Source organism: Eschrichtius robustus, chromosome 1 (genome assembly GCF_028021215.1).
Source record: "Eschrichtius robustus isolate mEscRob2 chromosome 1, mEscRob2.pri, whole genome shotgun sequence".
Lineage (NCBI taxonomy): Eukaryota > Metazoa > Chordata > Mammalia > Artiodactyla > Eschrichtiidae > Eschrichtius > Eschrichtius robustus.
This window is the reverse complement of record NC_090824.1, coordinates 71,570-95,355: the sequence shown is the minus strand read 5'-3', so window position 1 is coordinate 95,355 and position 23,786 is coordinate 71,570. Positions and strand designations below refer to the sequence as shown.

General features: G+C 38.6%; 1 pseudogene; it reads right to left on the bottom strand.

Annotated features, from left to right (window-relative positions):
- LOC137770152 (uncharacterized) overlaps window positions 1-22,180 on the bottom strand; it is a 29,987-nt pseudogene extending 7,807 nt beyond the window's left edge.
- Window positions 22,181-23,786: the final 1,606 nt, after the last annotated feature.

Sequence of the window (23,786 nt, the reverse complement as noted above, 5' to 3'; positions counted from 1 at the left end):
TATGAGGGATGTCTATTCATCTCTTTTATGGTTTTCTTTGTGGTGCAAATGCTTTTAAGTTTAGTTAGGTCCCATTTGTTTATTTTTGTTTTTATTTTCATTAGTCTAGGAGGTGGGTTAAAAAATATCTTGCTGTGATTTATGTCAGAGTGTTTTTCCTATGTTTTACTCTAAGAATTTTATAGTGTCTGTTCTTATATTTAGGTCTTTAATCCATTTTGAGTTTTTTAAAATCACTTTTTAAATTTATTTAATTAATTTATTTATTTATGGCTGTGTTGGGTCTTAGTTGCTGCATGGGCTTTTCTCTAGTTGCAGTGAGCGGGGACTACTCTTTGTTGTGGTGCATGGGATTTTCATTGTGGTGGCTTCTCTTGTTGCGGAGCATGGGCTCTTGGTGTGCAGGCTTCAGTAGTTTTGGCACACGGGCTCAGTAGTTGTGGCTCATGGGCTCTAGAGCACAGGCTCAGTGGTTATGGTCCACCAGCTTAGTTGCTCCGTGGCATGTGAGATCCTCCCAGACCAGGGCTCGAACCCATGTCCCCTGCATTGACAGGTGGATTCTTAACCACTGCACCAACAGGGAAGTCCCTTGGGTTTATTTTTGTGTATGGTGTTAGATAGTGTTCTAATTTCATTCTTTTACATATAGCTGTCCAGGTTTCCCAGCACCACTTATTGAAGAGACTGTCTTTTCTCCATTGTATATTCTTCTATCTTTGTCATAGATTAGATGTCCATAGGTGTGTGGGTTTATCTCTGGGCTTTGTATCCTGTTCCATTGACCTATTTTTCTGTTTTGGTGCCAGTACTATACTCTCTTGATTAGTGTAGCTTTGAAGTGTAGTTTGAAATAATGGAGCCTGATTCCTCCAGCTCTGTTTTTCTTTCTCAAGATTGTTTTTGCTATACGGGGTCTTTTGTGTTTCCATACAAATGTTAAAATTTTTGTTCTAATTCCATGAAAAATGCCCTTGGTAATTTGATAGGCATTGCATTGAATCTGTAGATTGCTTTGGGTAGTGTAGTCATTTTCACAATATTGAGTCTTCCAATCTAAGAACATGGTATATGTCTCCATCTGTTTGTGTCATCTTTGATTTCTTCCATCAGTGTTTTAGAGTTTTCTGCACAAAGCCCTTTTTCCTGCTTAGTAAATGGTAAATGGGATTGTTTCCTTAATTACTCTTGTTGATCTTTCATTGTTAGTGTATGGGAATGCCAGAGATTTCTGTGCATTAAGTTTGTGTCCTGCAACTTTACCAAATTCATTTATGAGCTCTAGTAGTTTTCTGGTGGCATTTTTAGGATTTTCTATGTAAAGTATCGTGTCATCTCTAAACAGTGACTGTTATACTTCTCTTTTCCAATTTGGATTCCTTTTGTTTTTTCTTTTTCTTCTCTGATTTCCGTGGATAGGACTTCCAAATGACATTGAATAATAATGGTGAGAGTGGACATCCTTGAGTTTTTCTTGATCTTAGAGGAAATGCATTCAGTTTTTCACCATTGAGAATGATGCTTCCTGTGGGCTTGTCATATATGGCCTTTATTATCTCAAGATATGTTCTATGTATGCCCAGTTTCTGGAGAGTTTTTTTTTTTTAACATCTTTACTGAAGTATAATTACTTTACCTTGATGTGTTAGTTTCTGCTGTATAACAAAGTGAATCACCTATACGTATACATATATCTCCATATGCCCTCCCTCTTGCATCTCCCTCCCATTCTGCCAATCCTACCCCTCTAGGTGGTCACAAAGCACTGAGCTGATCTCCCTGTCCTATGTGGCTGTTTCCCACTAGCTATCCATTTTACATTTGGTAGTTATACATGTCAATGCCACTCTCTCACTTCGTCTCAGCTTACCCTTCCCCCTCCCCATGTCCTCAAGTCCATTCTCTACGTCTGCATCTTTATTCCTGTCCTGTCCCTAGGTTCTTCAGAACCCCCCCTTTTTTTTCTTATTTTTAGATTCCATATATATGTGTTAGCATACAGTATTTATTTAACTCTTTCTGACTTACTTCACTCTGTATGACAGACTCTACGTCCATCCATTTCACTACAAATAACTCAATTTTGTTTCTTTTTATGGCTAATATTCCATTGTACATATGTGCCACATCTTTTTATCCATTCATCTGTCGATGGACACTTAGTTAGCTTCCATGCCCTGGCTATTGTAAATATACCTGCAATGAACATTGTGGTACATGACTCCTTTTGAATTATGGTTTTCTCAGGGATATGCCCAGTAGTGGGATTTCTGGGTCATATGGTAGTTCTATTTTTAGTTTTTTAAGGAACTTTCATAGTGTTCTCCATAGTGGCTGGATCAATTTACATTCCCACCAACAGTGCAAGAGGGTTCCCTTTACTCCACACCCTCTCCAGCATTTGCTGTTTGTAGATATTTTGATGATGGCTATTCTGACCAGTGTGAGGTGATACCTCATTGTAGTTTTGATTTGTATTTCTCTAATGATTAGTGATGTTGAGAATCTTTTCATAAGTTTGTTGGCAATCTGTATATCTTCTTGGGAGAAATGTATACTTAGCTGTACTCCCCTTTTTTGGATTGGGTTGTTTGTTTTTTTTTTGATATTGAGCTGCACGTGCTGCTTGTATATCTTGGAGATTAATCCTTTTTCTGCTGCTTCATTGCAAATATTTTCTCCTATTCTGAGGGCTGTCTTTTCATCTTGTTTATGGTTTACTTTGCTGTGCAAAAATTTTAAGTTTCCTTAGGTCCCATTTGTTTATTTTTGTTTGTATTTCCATTTCTCTAGGAGGTGGGTCAAAAAGGATCTTGCTAGAGCAACAGCCAGCTCTACCCACCACCAGTCCCTCCCATCAGGACACTTGCACAAGCCTCTAAGAGAGCCTCATCCACCAGAGGGCAGACAGCAGAAGCAAGAGAAACTACAGTCCTGCAGCCTGTGGAACAAAAACCACATTCACAGAAAGATAGACAAGATGAGAAGGCAGAGGGCTATGTACCAGATGAAGGAACAAGATAAAACCCCAGAAAAACAACTAAATGAAGTGAAGATAGGCAACTTTCCAGAAAAAGAATACAGAATAATGATAGTGAAGATTATCCAGGACCTCGGAAAAAGAATGGAAGCAAAGATCGAGAAGATGCAAGAAATGTTTAACAAAGACCTAGAAGAATTAAAGAACAAACAAACAGAGATGAACAATGCAATAACTGAAATGAAAACTACACTAGAAGGAATCAATAGCAGAATAACTGAGGCAGAAGAACGGATAAGTGACCTGGAAGACAGAATGATGGAATTCACTGCTGTGGAACAGAATAAAGAAAAAAGAATGAAAAGATATGAAGACAGCCTAAGAGATCTCTGGGACAACATTAAATGCAACAACATTCGAATTATAGGAGTCCCAGAAGGAGAAAAGAGAGAGTAAGGAGCCGAGAAAATATTTGAAGAGATTATAGTTGAAAACTTCCCTAACATAGGAAAGGAAAGAGACACCAAAGTCCCGGAAGTGCAGAGAGTCCCATACAGGATAAACCCAGGGAGAAACACGCTGAGACACATAGTATCAAATGAGCAAAAATTAAAGACAAAGAAAAATTATTGAAAGCAGCAAGGAAAAAATGACAAGTAACGTACAAGGGAACTCCCATAAGGTTAACAGCTGATTTATCAGTAGAAACTTTACAAGCCAGAAGGGAGTGGCATGATATACTTAAAGTGATGAAAGGGAAGAACCTACAACCAAGATTACTCTACCCAGCAAGGATCTCATTCAGATTCGATGGAGAAATCAAAAGTTTTACAGACAAGCAAAAGCTAAGAGAATTCAGCACCACCAAACCAGCTCTACAACAAATGCTAAGTGAACTTCTCTAAGTGGGAAACACAAGAGAAGAAAAGGACATACAAAAACAAACCCAAAACAATTAAGAAAATGGTAATAGGAACATACATATCCATAATCACCTTAAACATGAATGGATTAAATGCTCCAACCAAAAGACACAGGCTCACTGAATGGATATAAAAACAAGATCCATATATATGCTGTCTACAAGAGAGCCACTTCAGACCTAGGGACACATACAGACTGAAAGTGAGGGGATGGAAAAAGATATTCAATGCAAATGGAAATCCAAAGAAAGCTGGAGTAGCCATACTCATATCAGATAAAATAGACTTTAAAATAAAGAATGTTACAAGAGAAAAGGAAGGGCACTACATAATTTTCAAGGGATCAATCCAAGAAGAAGATATAATAATTATAAATATATATGCACCCAACATAGGAGCACCTCAATACATAAGGAAACTGCTAACAGCTATAAAAGAGGAAATCAACAGTAACACAATAATAGTGGGAGACGTTAACACCTCACTTACACCCATAGACAGATTATGGAAACAGAAAATTAATAAGGAAACACAAGCTTTAAATGACACAATAGACCAGATAGATTTTATTGATATTTATAGGACATTCCATCCAAAACCAGCAGTCTACACTTCCTTCTCAAGTGCGCACGAAACATTCTCCAGGATAGATCACATCTTGGGTCACAAATCAAGCCTCAGTAAATTTAAGAAAATTGAAATCATATCAAGCATCTTTTGTGACCACAATGCTTTGATATTAGAAATGAATTACAGGGGAAAAATGTAAAAAACACAAACACATGGAGGCTAAACAATACGTTACTGAATAACCAAGAGATGACTGAAGAAATCAGAGGAAATCAAAAAATTCCTAGAGATAAATGACAATGAAAACAAGATGATCCAAAACCTATGGGATGCAGTAAAGGCAGCTCTAAGAAGGAAGTCTATAGCTATACAAGCCTACCTCAGGAAACAAGAAAAATCACAAATAAACAATCTAACCTTACACCTAAAGGAACTAGAGAAAGAAGAACAAACAAAACCCAAAGTTAGCAGAAGGAAAAAAATCATAAAGATCAGAGCAGAAATAAATGAAATAGAAACAAAGAAAACAATAGCAAAGATCAATAAAATTAAAAGCTGGTTCTTTGAGAAGGTAAACAAAACAGATAAACCATTAGCCAGACTCATAAAGGAAAAGAGGGAGAGGACTCAATAAAATTAGAAATGAAAAAGGAGAAGTTACAACAGACACCGCAGAAATACAAAGCATCCTAAGAGACTACTACAAGCAACTCTATGCCAATAAAATGTACAACCTGGAAGAAAGGGACAAATTCTTAGAAAGGTATAACCTTTCAAGGTGGAACCAGGAGGAAATAGAAAATATGAACAGACCAATCACAAGTAATGAAATTGAGACTGTGATTAAAAATCTTCCAACAAACAAAAGTCCAGGACCAGATGGCTTCACAGGTGAATTCTATCAAACATTTAGAGAAGAGCTAACACCGATCTTTCCCAAACTCTTCCAAAAAATTGCAGAGGAAGGAACACTCACCCTGATACCAAAACCAGGCAAAGATACTACAAAAAACGAAAATTACAGACGAATATCACTGATGAATGTGGATGCAAAAATCCTCAACAAAATACTAGCAAACAGAATCCAACAACACATTAAAGGGATCATACATTATGAGCAAGTGGGATTTATCCCAGGGATGCAAGGATTCTTCAATATATGCAAATCAATGAATGTGATACACCATATTAACAAATTTTAGAAGAAAAACCATATGATCCTCTCAATAGATGCAGAAAAAGCTTTTGACAAAATCCAACACCCATTTATGATAAAAACTCTCCAGAAAGTGGGCACAGAGGGAACCAACCGCAACATAATAAAGGCCATATATGACAAACCCACAGCCAACATCATTCTCAATGGTGAAAAACTGAAAGCATTTCCTCTAAGATCAGGAAGAAGACAAGGATGTTCACTCTCACCACTCTTATTCAACATAGTTTTGGAAGTCCTAGCCATGGCAATCAGAGAAGAAAAAGAAATAAAAGGAATGCAAATTGGAAAAGAAGAAATAAAACTGTCACTGTTTGCAGATGACATGATACTATACATAGAGAATCCTAAAGATGCCACCAGAAAAGTACTAGAGCTAATCAATGAATTTGGCAAAGTTGCAGGATACAAAATTAATGCACAGAAATGTCTTGCATTCCTATACACTAATGATGAAAAATCTGAAAGATAAATTAAGGAAACACTCCCATTTACCACTGCAACAAAACGAACAAAATACCTAGGAATAAAACTACCTAGGGAGACAAAAGACCTGTATGCAGAAAACTATAAAATACTGTTGAAGGAAATTCAAGATGATTCCAACAGATGGAGAGATATACCATGTTCTTGGATTGGAAGCATCAATATTGTGAAAATGACTCTTCTACCCAAAGCAATCTACAGATTCAATGCAATCCCTATCAAATTACCAATGGCATTTTTCACGGAACTAGAACAAAAAATCTTAAAATTTGTATGGAGACACAAAAGCCCCCAAATAGCCAAAGCAGTCTTGAGGGGAAAAAACAGAGCTGGAGGAATCAGACTCCCTGACTTCAGACTATACTACAAAGCTACAGTAATCAAGAGAATATGGTACTGGCACAAAAACAGAAACATAGATCAATGGAACAAGATAGAAAGCCCAGAGATAAACCCATGCACCTATTTTCAAGTAATCTATGACAAAGGAGGCAAGGATACACAATGGAGAAAAGACATCCTCTTCAATAAGTGGTGCTGGGAAAACTGGACAGCTACATGTAAAAGAATGAAGTTAGAACACTCCCTAACACCATACACAAAAATAAACTCAAAATGGATATAGAGACCTAAATGTAAGACTGGACACTATAAAACTCTTAGAGGAAAACATAGGAAGAACACTCTTTGACATAAATCACAGCAAGATCTTTTTTGATCCACCTCCTAGAGTAATGGAAACAAAAACAAAAATAAACAAATGGGACCTAATGAAACTTCAAAGTTTTTGCACAGCAAAGGAAACCATAAACAAGACGAAAAGACAACCCTCAGACTGGGAGAAAATATTTGCAAATGAATCAACAGACAAAGGATTAATCTCCAAAAAATATAAAAAGTTCATGCAGCTCAATATTAAAAAAACAAACAACCCAATCCAAAAAATGGGCAGAAGACCTAAATAGACATTTCCTCAAAGAAGACATACAGTTGGCCAAGAAGCACATGAAAAGCTGCTCAACATCACTAATTATTAGAGAAATGCAAATCAAAACTACAATGAGGTATCACCTCACACCAGTTAGAATTGGCATCATCAGAAAATCTACAGACAACAAATGCTGGAGAGGGTGTGGAGAAAAGGGAACCCTCTTGCACTGTTGATGGGAATGTAACTTGATGCAGCCACTATGGAGAACAGTATGGAGGTTCCTTAAAAAACTAAAAATAGAATTACCATATGATCCAGCAATCCTACTACTGGGCATATACCCATAGAAAACCATAATTCAAAAAGACACATGCACCCCAATGTTCATTGCAATACTATTTACAATAGCCAGGTCATGGAAGCAACCTAAATGCCCATTGACAGATGAATGGATAAAGAAGATGTGGTACATATATAAAATGGAATATTACTCAGCCATAAAAAGGAACGAAATTGAGTCATTTGTTGAGACGTGGATGGATCCAGAGACTGTCATACAGAGTGAAGTAAGTCAGAAAGAGAAAAACAAATATCATATGTTAATGCATATATGTGGAACCTGGAAAAATGGTACAGATGAACCAGTTTGCAGGGCAGAAATTGAGACACAGATGTAGAGAACAAACTTATGGACACCAAAGGGGGAAAGCGGTGTGGGGTGGAGGGCGTGGTGTGATGAATTGGGCGATTGGGATTGACATGTATACACTGATGTGTATAAAATTGATGACTAATAAGAAGCTTCTGTATAAAAAAATAAATTTAAAAAAATCCAAAAAAACCCCCTATGGGGTTGAACTATAAGTAGAAATATGATGAACTTATGGTTTTTAATATATATATATATACACAAATATTTAGATACAGAAAAAATCCAAATCTGTTTTTATGTACGTGTGCTTAATCTAATCTTTTTTTAAATTAATTAATTAATTAATTAATTAATTTTTAAATTTATGGCTGTGTTGGGTCTTCTTTTCTGTGCGAGGGCTTTCTCTAGTTGTGGCAAGTGGGGGTCACTCTTCATCGCGGTGCACGGGCCTCTCACTATCGCGGCCTCTCTTGTTGCGGAGCACAGGCTCCAAACGCGCAGGCTCAGTAATTGTGGCTCACGGGCCTAGTTGCTCCACGGCATGTGGGATCTTCCCAGACCAGGGCTCGAACCCGTGTCCCCTGCATTGGCAGGCAGATTCTCAACCACTGCGCCACCAGGGAAGCCCTGCTTAATCTAATCTTAACCTGTGAGAGGTCCTAGAATCAATGACAGCTTAGCAGCAAAGAGCACACCAAGCATTCAGACCTTAGTGTTTAAATATTAGATCTTCTCAATAAAAAGAACTTGAGATTCCTGGAGAAGTAAAAAAAATAAATAAATAAAACAGAAAAAAAGAAAAAGAAAAATGATCTTGCTGTGATTTATGTCATAGAGTGTTCTGCCTATGTTTTCCTCTAAGAGTTTTACAGTGTCTGGCCTTACATTTAAGTCTTTACTCCATTTTGAGTTTATTTTTGTGTATGGTGTTAGGGAGTGTTTTAATTTCGTTCCTTTAGATGTAGCTGTCCAGTTTTCCCAGCACCACTTATTAAAGAGGTTATCTTTTCTCCATTGTATATTCTTGCCTCCTTTATCAAAAATAAGGTGACCATATGTGTTTGCGTTTATATCTGGGTTTTCTATCCCGTTCCAATGATCTATATTTCTGTTTTTGTGCCAGTACCATACTGTCTTCATTACTGTAGCTTTGTAGTATCATCTGAAGTCTGGGAGCCTGATTCCTCCAGTCTCGTTTTCTTTCTCAAGATTGCTTTGGCAATTCAGGGTCTTCTGTGTTTCCATACAAATTGTGAAATCTTTTTTTGTAGTTCTGTGAAAAATGCCATTGGTAGTTTGATAGGGATTGCATTGAATCTGTAGATTGCTTTGGGTTGTATAGTTATTTTCACAATGTTGATTCTTCCAATCCAAGAACATGGTATATCTTCTCCATCTGTTTGTGTCATCTTTAATTTATTTCATCAGTGTCTTATAGTTTTCTGCATACAGGTCTTTTGTCTCCTTAGGTAGGTTTATTCCTAGGTATTTTATTCTTTTTGTTGCAATGGTAAATGGGAGTGTTTCCTTAATTTCTCTTTCAGATTTTTCATCATTAGTGTACAGGAATGCAAGAGATTTCTGTGTGTTAATTTTGTGTCCTGCTACTTTACCAAATTCATTGATTAGCTCTAGTAGTTTTCTAGTGGCATCTTTTGGATTCTCTATTTATAGTATCATGTCATCTGAAAACAGTAACAGCTTTACTTCTTTTTTTCCGATTTGGATTATTTTTATTTCTTTTTCTTCCCTGATTGCTGTGGCTAAAACTTCCAAAAGTATGTTGAATAATAGTGGTGAGAGTGGACAACCTTGTCTTGTTCCTGATCTTAGAAGAAATGGTTTCAGTTTTTCACCATTGAGCACGATGTTGGCTGTGGGTTTGTCATATATGGCCTTAATATGTTGAGGTAACTTCCCTCTCTGCCTACTTTCTGGATAGTTTTTATCACAAATTGGTGTTGAATTTTTTTGAAAGCTTTTTCTGCATCTATTGAGATGATCATATTGTTTTTATCCTTCATTTGTTGATATGGTGTATACTTCATTTGTTGATATGGTGTATTGACTTGCGTATACTGAAGAATCCTTTCACTCCTGGGTTAAACCCCACTTGATCCTGGTGTATGATCCTTTTAATATGCGGCTGGATTCTGTTTGCTAGTATTTTGTTGAGGATTTTTGCATCTATATTCATCAGTGATATTGGCCTCTAATTTTCTTTTTTTGCAGTATCTTTGTCTGGTTTTGGTATCAGGGTGATGGTGGCCTCATAGAATGAGTTAGGGAGTGTTCCTTCCTCCACAATTTTTTGGAAGAGTTTGAGAAGGATGGGTGTTAGCTCTTCTCTAAATGTTTGATAAAATTCGCCTGTGAAGCCATCTGGTCTTGGGCTTTTGTTTGTTGGAAGATTTTTAATCACAGTTTCAATTTCAGTTTTTGTGATTTGTCTGTTTATATTTTCTATTTCTTCCTGGTTCAGTCTCAGAAGGTTGTGCTTTTCTAAGAATTTGTCCATTTCTTCCAGGTTGTCCATTTTATTGGCATATAGTTGCTTCTAGTAATCTCTCATCATGATCTTTCGTATTTCTGCAGTGTCAGTTGGTACTTCTCCATTTTCATTTCTAATTCTGTTGAACTGAGTCTTCTCCCTTTTGTTCTTGATGAGTCTGGCTAATGATTTATCAATTTTGTTTATCTTCTCAAAGAACCAGTGTTTAGTTTTATTGATCTTTGCTATTGTTTCCTTCATTTATTTCTGATCTGATCTTTATGATTTCTTTCCTTCTGCTAACTTTGGGGGGTTTTTTTGTTCTTCTTTCTCTAATTGCTTTAGGTGTAAGGTTAGGTTTTTTATTTGAGATGTTTTTTGTTTCTTGAGGTAGGATTATATTGCTATAATCTGCCCTCTTAGAACTGCTTTTGCTGCATCCCATAGGCTTTGGGTAATCGAGTTTTCATGGTCATTTGTTTCTAGATATTTTTTGATTTTGATTTCCTCTTTGATTTCTTCAGTGATCTCTTGGTTATTTATTAGCATTTTGTTTAGCCTCCATGTGTTTGTATTTTTTACACATTTTTTCCTGTAATTGATATCTAGTCTCAAAGCATTGTGGTTGGATAAGATTTCAATTTTGTTAAATTTACCAATGCTTGATTTGTGACCCAAGATATGATCTATCCTGGAGAATATATCACGAGCACTTGAGAAGAAAGTGTATTCTGTTGTTTTTGGATGGAATGTCCTATAAATATCAATTAAGTCCATCTTGTTTATTGTATCATTTGAAGCCTGTGTTTTCTTTTTTATTTTCATTTTGGTTCATCTGTCCATTGGTGAGAGTGGGGTGTTTAAGTCCCCTACTATTACTCTGTTACTGTTGATTTCCCGTTTTATGGCTGTTAACATTTTCCTTATGTATTGAGGTGCTCCTATGTTGGGTGCATAAAAATTTACTATTGTTATATCTTCTTCTTGGATAGATCCCTTGACTATTATGTAGTGTCTTTCTTTATCTCTTTTAACAGTCTTTATTTTAAAGTCTATTTTGTCTGATATGAGAAGTGCTACTCCAGCTTTCTTTTGATTTCCATTTGCATGGAATATCTTTTTCCATCCCCTCACTTTCAGTCTGTATGTGTCTCTAGGTCTGAAGTGGGTCTCTTGTAGACAGCATATATATGGGTCTTGTTTTTGTATGCATTCAGCCAGTTTATGTCTTTTAGTTGGAGCATTTAATCCTTTTACATTTAAGGTAATTATCGATATGTATGTTCCTATTACCATTTTCTCAATAGTTTTAGGTTTGTTATTGTAGGTCTTTTCCTTCTCTTTTGTTTCCTGCCTAGAGTAGTTCCTTTAGCATTTGCTGTGAAGCTGGTTTGGTGGTGCTGAAGTCTCTTAGCTTTTGCTTGTCTGTAAAGGTTTTAATTTTTTCCGTTTTATCTGAATGAGATCCTTGCTGGGTAGATTAATCTTGCTTGTAGGTTTTTCCCTTTCATCACTTTAAATACGTCCTGCCACCCCCTTCTGGCTTGCAGGGTTTCTGCTGAAAGATCAGCTGGTACTGTTATGGGTTTTCCATTGTATGTTATTTGTAGCTTTCTCTTGCTGCTTTTAATATTTTTGTGTGTGTTTAATTTTTGATAGTTCAATTAATATGTGTCTTGGTGTGTTTCTCCTTGGATTTATCCTGTATGGGACACTCTGCACTTCCTGGACTTGGTTGACAATTTCCTTTCCCATATTAAGGAAGTTTTCAACTATAATCTCTTCAAATATTTACTCAGTCTCTTTCTTTTTCTCTTCTTCTTCTGGGACCCCTATAATTCGAATGCTGGTGTGTTTAATTTTGTCCCAGAAGTCTCTGAGACTGTCCTCCATTCTTTTCATTCTTTTTTCTTTATTGTGCTCTGTGGCAGTCATTTCCACTATTTTTTCTTCCAGGTTACATATCTGTTCTTCTGCCTCACTTATTCTACTATTGTTTCCTTCTAGAGAATCTTAAATTACATTTATTGTGTTGTTCATCATTGTTTGTTTGCTCTTTAGTTCTTCTAGGTCCTTGTTAAATGTTTCTTGTATTTTCTCCATTCTGTTTCCAAGATTTTGGATCATCTTTACTATCATCACTCTGAATTCCTTTTCAGGTAGACTGTCCATTTCCTCGTCATTTGTTTGGTCTGGTGGGTTTTTATCTTGCTCCTTCATCTGCTGCACATTTCTCTGTCTTCCCATTTTGCTTAACTTACTGTGTTTGGCATCTACTTTTCGCTGGCTCCAGGTTCATAGTTCCCGTTTTTCTTGGTGTCTGCCCCCAGTGGGTAAGGTTGGTTCAGTGGATTGTGTAGTCTTCCTAGTAGATGGGACTTGTGCCTGTGTTCTGGTAGATGAGGTTGTATCTTGTTTTTCTGGTGGGGAGGACCACGTCCGGTGGTGTGTTTTGGGGTGTCTGTGAACTCAGTATGATCTTAGGCAGTCCCTCTGTTAATGGGTGGTGTTGTGTTCCTGTCTTGGTAGTTGTTTGGCATGGGCTGTCAAGCTCTGGAGCTTGCTGGGTGTTAGCGTTGAGACAGAGATCGGTGGGAGAGGTCTCACCGATTGATATTCCATAGGACCAGGAGGTCTCTGGTGGTCCAATGTCCTGAACTCGGCTCTCCAACCTCAGAAATTCAGGTCTGACACCCGGCTGGAGCACCAAGACCCTGTGAGTCACATGGCATGGACAACTGTGGTAAAAATCTGACTGGTGTCTTGGATTTTTCTTTGTTGGGTGATTTATCTGAGCCAGGTTCTCTTTGTCAGAAACATGGCAAGCCAAAACTCTGAGACATCCGAAGTTTGCAGTGAAGACAGGGCTTATTCACAGGGCCGCCAAGGAGGAGACAGGAGAACAAATCTCAAATCTGGCTCCTGGAAGACAAGGGGCTGGGGTATTTATCGGATAGAGAGTAATGCAGCAGGGCCGTCTGAGGCGTAGGGAGCGTGGGGAGCAGGGGGAGCATGGGAAAATTTGATTCTTCTGGAGAGTTTTTATGATAAATGGGTATTGAATTTTGTCAAAGTGGTTTTTGCATCTATTGAGATGATCATATGTTTTTTATTCTTTAATTTGGTAATATGATGTATCATATTGATTAATTTCTGTATCTTGAAGAATCCTTGCATCACTGGATTAAATCCCACTTATCATGGTGTATACTCCTTTTAATGTGTTGATGGATTTGGTTTGCTAGTATCTTGTTGAGGATTTTTGCGTCTATGTTCATCAGTGATATAGGTCTGTAATTTTCTCTTTTTTGGTAATATCTTTGTCTGGTTTTGGTATCAGGGTGATGGTGGCCTCATAGCATGAGTTTGGCTGTGTTCTTCCCTCTGCAATTTTTTGGAAGAGTTTGAGAAGAATTGGTGTTAGCTGTTCTCTAAATGTTTTATAGAATTTGCCTGTGAAGCTATCTGGTCTGTCCTGGACTTTTGTTTGTTCAAAGATAGTTTAGTACCGTTTCAATTTCATTACTTGTGATTGTTCTGTTTATATTATTTCTTCCTGGTTCAGTCTTCGAAGTTTGTACTTTTCCAAGAATTTGTCTATTTCTTCCAATTTGTTCATTTTATTGGCATATAGTTGCTTGCAGTAGTCTCTAATGATCCTTTGTATTTCTGTGGTGTCAGATGTAATTTCTTTTTTATCATTTCTAATTTTATTGATTTGAATCCTCTCCCTTGTTTTTCTTGATGAGTGTGGCTAAATGTTTATCAATTTCTTTTTATCTTCTCAAACAACCAACTTTTTGTTTCATTGACTTTTGCTATTGTTTTCTTTTCTTCTAGTTCATTTATTTCTAGTTCATTTGCTTTTATTTTTATGATTTCTTACCTTCTACTAACTTTGGGTTTTGTTTGTTCTTCTTTCTATAGTTGCTTTAGGTGTAAGGCTTTTTTTTTTTTAACATCTTTATTGGAGTATAATTGCTTTACATTTTTGTGTTAGTTGCTGCTGTATAACAAAGTGAATCAGCTATATGCATACATATATCCCCATATCCCCTCCCTCTTGTGTCTCCCTCCCACCCTCCCTATCCCACCCCTCTAGGTGGTCACAAAGCACCGAGCTGATCTCCCTGTGCTATGCAGCTGCTTCCCAAGTTGAGCTTTTCCTTGTTTCTTGAGGTAGGATTGAATTGCTATAAACTTCCCTCTTAGAACTGCTCTTGCTCAGTCCCATAGGTTTTGGGTCGTCGTGTTTCATTGTCATTTGTTTCTATGAATTTTTTCATTTCCTCTTTGATTTCTTCAGTGATATCTTGGTTGTTTAGTAGCATATAGTTTATCCTCTATATGTCTGTATTTTTTACATTTTTTTTCCTGTAAGTGATTTCTAATCTCATAGTGTTTTGGTCAGAAAAGATGATTGAAACAATTCTAATTTTTAAAAATTTACCAAGGATTTATTTGTGACCCAAGATGTGATCTACCCTGGAGAATGTTCCATTTGCACTAGAGAAGAATGTATATTCTGCCACTTTTGGGTGGAATGTCCTATAAATATAAATTAAGTCTCTTTGTTCTCTTGTGTCATTTAAAGCTTGTGTTTCCTTATTTATTTTTCTTTCTGGATGATCTGTTCAGTGGTGTAAGTGAGGTGTTAAAGTCCCCCAGCATTATTGTGTTACTGTTGATTTCTCCATTATTGACTGTTACCATTTGCCTTATGTATTGAGGTGCTCCTATATTGGGTGCATAAATATTTACAATTGTTATCATCTTCTTTAATTGATCCCTTGATCATTATTTAGTGTCCTTCCTTGTCTCTTGTAACAGTCTTCATTTTAAAGTCTATTCTATCTGATATGAGTTTTGCTACACCAGCTTTCTTTTGATTTCCACTTGCATGAAATATATTTTCCATCCCCTCACTTTCAGTCTGTGTGTTCCTAAGTATGAAGTGGGTCTCTTGTAGGCAGCATATATATGGGTCTTTTTTTTGTAGCCATTCAGCCAGTCTGTGTCTTTTGGTTGGAGCATTTAATTCCATTACATTCAAGGTAATTATCAATATGTATTTTCCTATTGTCATTTTCTTAATTGTTTTGGGGTTTTTTGGGGGATCTTTTTCTTCTCTCATGTATTGCACCTAGAGAAATTCCTTTAGCATTTGTTGTAAAGCTGGTTTTGTGGTGCTGAATTCTATTAACTTTTGCTTGTCTGTAAAGCTTTTGATTTCCTCATCAAATATGAATGAGATCCTGGCTGGGTAGAGTAATTTTGGTTGTAGGTTTTTGCCTTTCATCCCTTTAAATATATCCTGCCACTGCCTTCTGGTTTGCAGACTTTCTACTGAAAAATCTGCTCATAACCTCATCGTGATTCCCTGGTGTTATTTTTCCCTTGCTATATTAATATTTTTTCTTTGAATTTAATTTTTGTTAGTTTGATTAGTATGTGTCTCAGTATGTTACTCCTTGCATTTATCCTGTTTGGGACTCTATGCACTTCCTGGACTTGGGTGGCTATTTCCTTTCCCATGTTAGGGAAGTTTTTGACTATAATTTTTTCAAATATTTTCTCAGAACCTTTCTCTCTCTCTTCTTCTTCTGGGACCCCTATACGTCAAACATTGGCATGTTTAATGTTGTTCCAGAGGTCTCTGAGACTCCTCATTTCTCTTCATTCTTTTTTCTTTATTCTGCTCCTTGTCAGTTATTTCCACCATTCTGTCTTCCAGCTCACTTATTCGTTCTTCTGCCTCAGGTATTCTGTTATTAATTCCTTCTGGAGTATTTTTCAGTTCAGTTATTGTTCATCACTGTTTGTTTGTTCTTTAGTTCTTCTAGGTCCTTGTTAAACATGTCTTGTATTTTCTCAATCTGTGCCTCCATTCTATTTCTGAGATTTTGGATCATGTTTACTATCATTACTCTGAATTCTTCTTCAGGTAGGTTACCTGTTTCCTCTTCATTTATTTGGTCTTTTAGGTTTTTACCTTGCTCCTTCGTCTGTAACATATTTTTCTGTCATCTCAGTTTTTTTGATGAATGGGGCTGTGTTTCTGTCTTGGTGGTTGTTTGTCCTTAAGTATCCAGCACTGAAGTTTGCAAGCAGTTGTGAGGAGCTTGGCTTTGGTGCCAAGATGAGGACCTCCAGGAGGGCTTGCACCAATTAATATTCCCTGGGGGCTGAAGTTCTCTGTTAGTCCAGCAGCTTGGATTCAGCACTCCCACTACATTAGCTCAGGCTTAACCTGCAGCCTGATATCCAAGACCCTGAAAGCTGCACAGTACGGCAAAAAAAAAAGAAAAGAAAAGAAAAGAAAAAGCAACAAACAAAAAGGTGCAGTACAATAGCAAAGAATAAAAATTTTAAAAATTAGAAAAATAAAAAATATATTTGAAAAAATAAAAATAAAAATGAAACAACAACAAGGCAAAACAAAACCACAACAGTCAAAACAAAACAAGCCAGAAGAGGCTCTGTTGGGATGGGGCTCAGGCTAAGGGCCAGTGTGGCTGGACAGGCCCTGGAGTGTGGAGGTTCAGGTCTGGGACCCCAGCAGTCTCTCTGTTGCCCGAGTGGGCAGGAGAGATGCTGGCCGAGATCCCCTCAGATCCCCAGAAGTTCTCTTCTGGTCTCTGCTGATCCCCTCGCCGCGAGAGGACCCCTCCAAGCATGGAATACCCTTCTCTCACCAGCCGCCTCTCAGGAACGCCAGTTCCATCTGGCCTCTACTTTTCCTCCCCTCTCTTCTTCCCCCGCTACATCCTAACCTTTGTGTGGGGATTCTTCCCATCACCTTTGGTGTCCAAGGTGCCCCACCAGCCCCCAGTAGGTGTCCTAGTTGTGTGGAGACACAAACTCCATGTCCTCCTAATCCACCATCTTTGCTGAGAGCTTTTTAAAAAAATCACTGATGCCCAACAGGAAGCCTCTTCCTTAACCCCTTGTGTATTTGCTCCTGGGGTTGAAATTTGTGCTGTTTCATCTTGAGCACCCCCTGGAGGTCCTGAAAACCCCCTTCAGCCTAGCCCCTTCTGTGTCCCTGCAGGGAGGTTTTTGTCTGGGCTTGGAAGAATTTCCCTCACTGTGTCTCTTGCACAGTAACACAAGTCCTTTTTCTTGGTGGTCACATAGCTCAGACGCAGGGAGAACTGGTTCTTGGAAGTGTCTCCAGATATGGAGGTGCTACTTATGAGGGATGGACTGTAGTAAGTGCTGCCACCAGAATTTGTACATTTCCTCCATTCCAGCCTCATCACTGGGAACTCGAGGATCCAGCCCCAACCATAAATAGTGGTTATGGAGTAACCATCACACTCAACATTTCTCAGCCAGCCTCCTCCATTCTGATGTGGTACTCGCTTCACAGACATTCCTGGAAAATCTTGTTTATAAGAGAGAGTGTGGCCAACAAGAAGTGTGCAAGAGATGAGGGGGCATGAATTTTAGCACTGTGCTTCTGATGGGGAGGAGATATGCATATTGGTGAAGATCTAGTACTTTCTGCACAATGTTTCTGTCACAAATGTCCATCTCAGTGATCTGCTGAGTAAATTATAGGAGAGTAAACATAAAGTACCATGGAGGTTAAGACCTTTGGTGACCTAAACCAAAGAGACTGCTAGTTAATTCTTCATACAAAAATTCGTTTATTGGGAATCAACAGAGAATTGCAGTTCAGGGTCTGCAACCATGGTGAGCCACACGGAAATCCCCAGCAATAATGTAGAAGAGAATGTGTTTATTGAAAGTAAAAGGAAGTTTTGAGAGCTATAGTATACCGAGTGCCCATGGGTATTCTTTGGCAGAGTTCTGACAGTCTCTCATTGACTGAGCTCTTGCTAGGAAAAGACATGCATCTTCCTTCTTCCTGTTGGACTCTGCTATCATTCTTGGGTATGAAATCTCCCCGTTATGGCCTCCTAACTGTATTTAGTTGAAGGGTTTTTCTCTCTCTCTCTCTCTTTTGTTCCCTACATTTCCCTCTTTTGATCCAGATGATTCTCTGAACGCATCACTGATCAATAGTAAGGTTTTCCAGTTTCAGTGGCTTTTTGATTCTCAATGCCAGTAAGGACCTTTCCTGGTTGTAGTGTCTCATGTCAGAAAAACAGTGCACAAATTGGAAATCTTTTGGAGAAGGTCTAGTCATTTCTGCGACAATGCATCTTGAATATATTGGTTTGGTTTGAAAAATTACTATTAAATGTATTTTAGACTTAGAAAATAAAATATCGGATATGTTCTTCATATTTTTAAAATACTTATTAACCATGGGCTAAACTATCATTCCAAAGTAAAACTCTCAAATATTCAGTATCTATACAAGTACAGGTGGGAAGTTGTAGGCATTAAAATAGTCAAGTCAGCCTTGACACAGACTTGTTCTTGGGGACTTAGTTTTGGCACAGAAAGAACTGGGCTCCAGGTTCTAAAATCCATGCAAACCATGCAGAGTTCCCTACCCAGTCCTGGGTCTCTTCCAAGTCCCTCCCCCCATTCTCTTGTTAGCTCCATGCTTAGGTCCCCTCTGCCCACATCTGAAGTATACTGTAGAAGATTATTTAATGGTTTCTCTGAGTGCACAGAAATCCAGAGGGTTTTTTTTCTTTTTTCATTTTACCATTTAGTTAGGATAACTTAAGCACAGCAAATATGCCTTCTACAGGGAAATATTTATACACAATTTGACCAGATATAACATTTTAAATCAGAGTACCTCACCATTATTGACTATGTGCTCAGATATTCCCGTGTTGTGGGTGCTGTCTTGTGCAGTGTAGGATGTCTGGCAGCATCAGTGGACTCTCCCAACTAAATTACTAGGTACCTGTACCACCTCCTCCTGTTGTTACAAACCAGCCTGTCTTCAAACATTGCCAAATATCATCTGAAGGACAAAATAACTCCAGTGATATATTGACATAAATTTCCAAATATGCAACATTACTCCTACTCTTCAAGAGAAAGTCACTTCATGAAAAAGGACTGGGTTGGACACTTCAGAATAAGAGGACTTGCAGGTTTTCCTGAGAGTGGAGGGAAGATTTGAAGTTCAACAGAAGAACCATTCGTGCTATTAAATGTTTATAAATTGTAAACTTTAGGTACAGGCTTATAAACCTGTCTTATTGGTTATTAGGCAATTAATAGCTTCTATGGTAGCCTAAATTTAAAATCAAGTTGCCATGAAGAAGTATTTCTCTGCAGCTGTCCTAAGATAGATGGGAAAACAAAGACATATGTAACTCCATGAAAAAAGAAAGTTTCAAGTTCAGAAATAAGAACGTTATCTCTTACCTGGAATCATTATGGATGAGGTTTCCAGGGAGGGCAATTATCCAGTGGAGAATTCACAGCTTCTGAGAGAAAACCCGTCCATATCTTCCTCTGCACCTGTTCTGAAATATGTTCGCTGGTTTTCCTGGAGAACCTCAGCATTCTCTGATGATATTGAACATCGTCTGGGAGGTCCTGAGTGCCCCCTGCAGCCCACCCTGTCCACTTGCAGGGAGGTGTGTGTCTGGACTCACACTGACTTCCCCTCACTGTGTGTAGTGCAGTAATACATGGCTGTGTCCTCAGATATCACGGAGCTGATCTGCAGGGAGAACTGGTTCTCTGATGTGTCTCTGGAGATGGAATGTAATTTTTGGAGAGACAGGATGTACACTGTGCTTTGCACAGACTCAATGCACCTCAGATGACCCAGCCCTTTCCCTGGGGGATGATGGATCCAGTCCCAGCAGTCAGCACTGTTTGTGATGGAGAATCCAGAGACAGAGCAGGTGAGGGAGAGGGTCTTCAATAGTCCTGGGCCCGACACCTGCACCAGCATCTGGGACAGGACACCTGGGGAAGGAAAAATTATGAGACACCTGCTTCACAGACGTCACCCCATAATTCCATCTTCCAAGAAGATGCTCACAGCTGAGAGATGCCAGCAAGAGGAGGAATGACCAGAGGATTTCATGTTCTTTTGGATTATAACTTTGACTTTCAGAGAATTACAGCAGTGAAGATAAGAACTCTGAGCCTGAATTTGTATAGGACCCCTTGACCTTACTTTAGTCAGGCTTCTTGAAGTGCTTTTCTCAACCATGTCTTGACCCGTGGCTTTCTGTGTCCATCTTTGCCTAGTTTTATCACGACAACTGCTAAATAAGATTAGTGAGAATTCTTACCATTGAACTCGGTTCACTGTCAATATTTGATCCAATTCAGTGAACCTGCTATCTCCCATGTGATATCTGATCATCCTGGCCTCCTTTTATCAAGAATTCTCTGGACACAGTCTAGCCAGAATCCCCCTGAACTTGAAGTCTCCTCATAGTCATTTTCCATCCAGTCAACCTCACCATCTTCTTGGCCATAAATCTCCATTTTACCACCTATATTTGAAATTGAGCCAAGGTTCCTAGTCTCCCTCAAATACCAAAAGTGAGATGTGTATTTTTATTTTTAATAGTATTTATATTTGAAACATTAATAGCAAGCTCACACTCCCAGCAGTATAATTCATACCTGAATTAAGCTTATCTGTCATAGATATTTTCTACTTAAGTCAACTCATAGCATTTTGTGCTTAGGGATGCTAGCCTGTACTTCAGGTCTATACACGGGGCCACTTTAACAGGGAAATTGTCAACTAATAGGACAAAAGTATTAAAAATATGGCACTAACTTGACCACAAAAGAGACTCATTTGCATGATAGGAGTTGAAACAAGAAGGCAGAGCCTTGACTGACTGGCTTCAGGTGGGAATGTGTGTGTGTTGGGTGCTTCAACTACTGACCACAGTGTAAATGTCCATGAATGACCATAAATACAACAGCAGTGTTCCTTTTGGACTGCACAAAAATTTTACTGAGGATGTGAATTTACAAATATGGAATCCGTGAATGAAGATCATTGTATATGCAGTATTGGGGCTCTCTTCCATTAGAGTCTATTACACTGAATGCAGAAGGATTCAGACTCTCTATGCCCATTGACAGAAACCTGGAGGGTGTGGCTCTTCCTTACATGTGTACAAAAAGCAAAAAACAAAATAATACTTTATACATGTTTTACAGTTGCTTGTGCCTTCTCAGGACATTCACCAATTTCGAGAACTTCAGAATCACCTTGATAAGAATGGTGTTGTTGTAGCTTCTTTGAGAAGTAGTAAAAAATATACTTAATTCATGAGTAAAAATATTATTTTCTGAAAGCAACATAAGCCACATCAAGAAAAAGTAGAATATATCAGGGGAGCTCTAGTAGATTGATGGGCAGGAAAAGGAATCCAGGGATTCTCAATATTGGGTTGGCCAGAAACCCGAATGAACTTTTCCGCCAACCCCATACAAACTCTTCCCCGCCCCCTCTGCACCTGCTCCTGGGTTCAGCCCTGTACTTGGTGGGTCCTGAGTCCCACCTGGTGGTTATGGGCCCCTGTGCAGGGAGGTTTGTGTCAGGGCTCACACTGACTTCCCCTCCCTGTGTCTCTTGCACAGTAATACATGGCCGTGTCCTCGGTTGTCACAGAGCTCAGCTGCAGGGAGAACTGGTTCTTGGATGTGTCTCTGGAGATGGGGGTGCAGCTCTTGAGTGATGGGCTGTAGTAAGTGCTACCATCGTACTCTATGTCCTGCATCCACTCTTGTCCCTTGCCTGGGGGTTGGCGGATCCAGCTCCAGTAGTAACTACTGGTTGTGATGGAGAATCCAGAGACAGCACAAGGGAGGGAGAGGGTCTGCTGTGGATTCACCAGGCCTCGGCCCGACTTCTGCAGCTGCATCTGGGACAGGAAACCTGGGGACAAGGGGAATCAGTCCCTGTCAGTCACCTGCAGTCACAACCATGCCCACAGACTCATGTCTGACCCCTGAGACACTCACCTGAGAATCTGTCACCAGGCAGAGGAGAAGACCCCACAGCCTCATCTTCTTTTAGACCACAGCTCTGCCTTCCTCAGAGATCTCAGCCCTGCCTGAGGGGAGAGCTGTGAGCTCCCTCAGCCCAAGAGTGGATTTCACCCTCGATCTTGAAGAGGAATTTGCATGTGGGCAAGCCCTGTCCTTATAAGTGGGGAAGGACTGAGGTCAGAGTCCTCTGATCCTTCCTGCTTTCTTTCCCTATCATCTCTCCTGTGTTGTGGCTCTCATCACCCCCAAGCACTTGTTACATATAAAATAAATACTTAGTCATCCAGACTGATATTAATTCAAGGCTGAATAAATAAAACATATGGAATGAAGGGACATATCTCTCTTAAAGAATAATTACAAATAACTTATGTAGATTCCCCTTCTTTCAAGGGTTTCTAGACCCCACCTGAAAATACCCAGTAAGAATTCAGTAGATCGAAAACAGACTCACAGACTTAGAGAATGAACTTATGGTTAAAAGGAGGGAAGATTGGTGGGGTGGGGGGAGGGACAGATTGGGAGTTTGGGATTGGCCTCTACACACTACTATATTTAAAATATATAACCAACAAGGACATACTGTATAGCACAGGGAACTCTGCTCAGTATTGTGTAATAACCTAAATGCGAGAAGAATTTGAAAAGGAATAGATTCATGTATATGTATAACTGAATCACTTTGCTGTACACGTGCAACTTACACAACATTTTAATCAGCTATGTTATAATATAAAAAAAATTAAAAAAAATAGAATTCAGTAGAATGAAAATCTGTTATTCACGTTCATGGATGTGAAGTATACATTCTACCTAAAGTGTTGCCTCCACTTTTGCACATGGGAGAATTTCAAGGTTGAATTTGAATGTAGCAATGAGATTTTAGACAAAACACCAAATATATAATCCATGAAAGAAAAAAATTATATATTTAACTGCGTCCAAAATGTAAATTTTGCTCTACCAAAGGCACTGTTGAATGAGTGAAATTACAAGACACAGTCTCGAAAGATATATTTTCAAATTGCATATTTGTCCCATGAGTAACAAAGACACATATGGGAGAAAAGAAAACCGATAACCTAATTTAAAAATAGGCCAGAATATGAACAGACATCTCAATGAAGAAGATGCAAAAAAGTGTTCAGAATAATTTTCATTAGGAAAGTGCACTTTTAAACAACAATGAAATACTACTCACCTATTAGAGTGGCCAAAATCCAACATACTGACAATAACAAGTGCTGATAAGGACATGGAGCAACAGGAACTCTCACTCACTGCTGCTGAGAATGCAAAAGGGCACATCCACTTTGGAAGACATTTTGACAATTTCTTATGGAGTGAAAATTTCACTTCCCATAACATTCAGTGGCTCACTAGGAAGGCTTGTGTGGTTTTGTCATCACACTGAAGGTCCTGAGTTATCAGGAGAAAGATACCAGCAGGGAAATAATACACCACAGCATTCATTGTAGAAATGCTTCTCAGATTGCTGTGAGGGGAGGTATTTCAGGGGGAGGAGTTAAGAGTCCTGTGCAAATGTGCAGGCATGGTTTGGAGAAAGTCCCTTGTCGTGACAATCTCAATTGAGGGCAACACGGCATTCTCTGCCACTCATGAG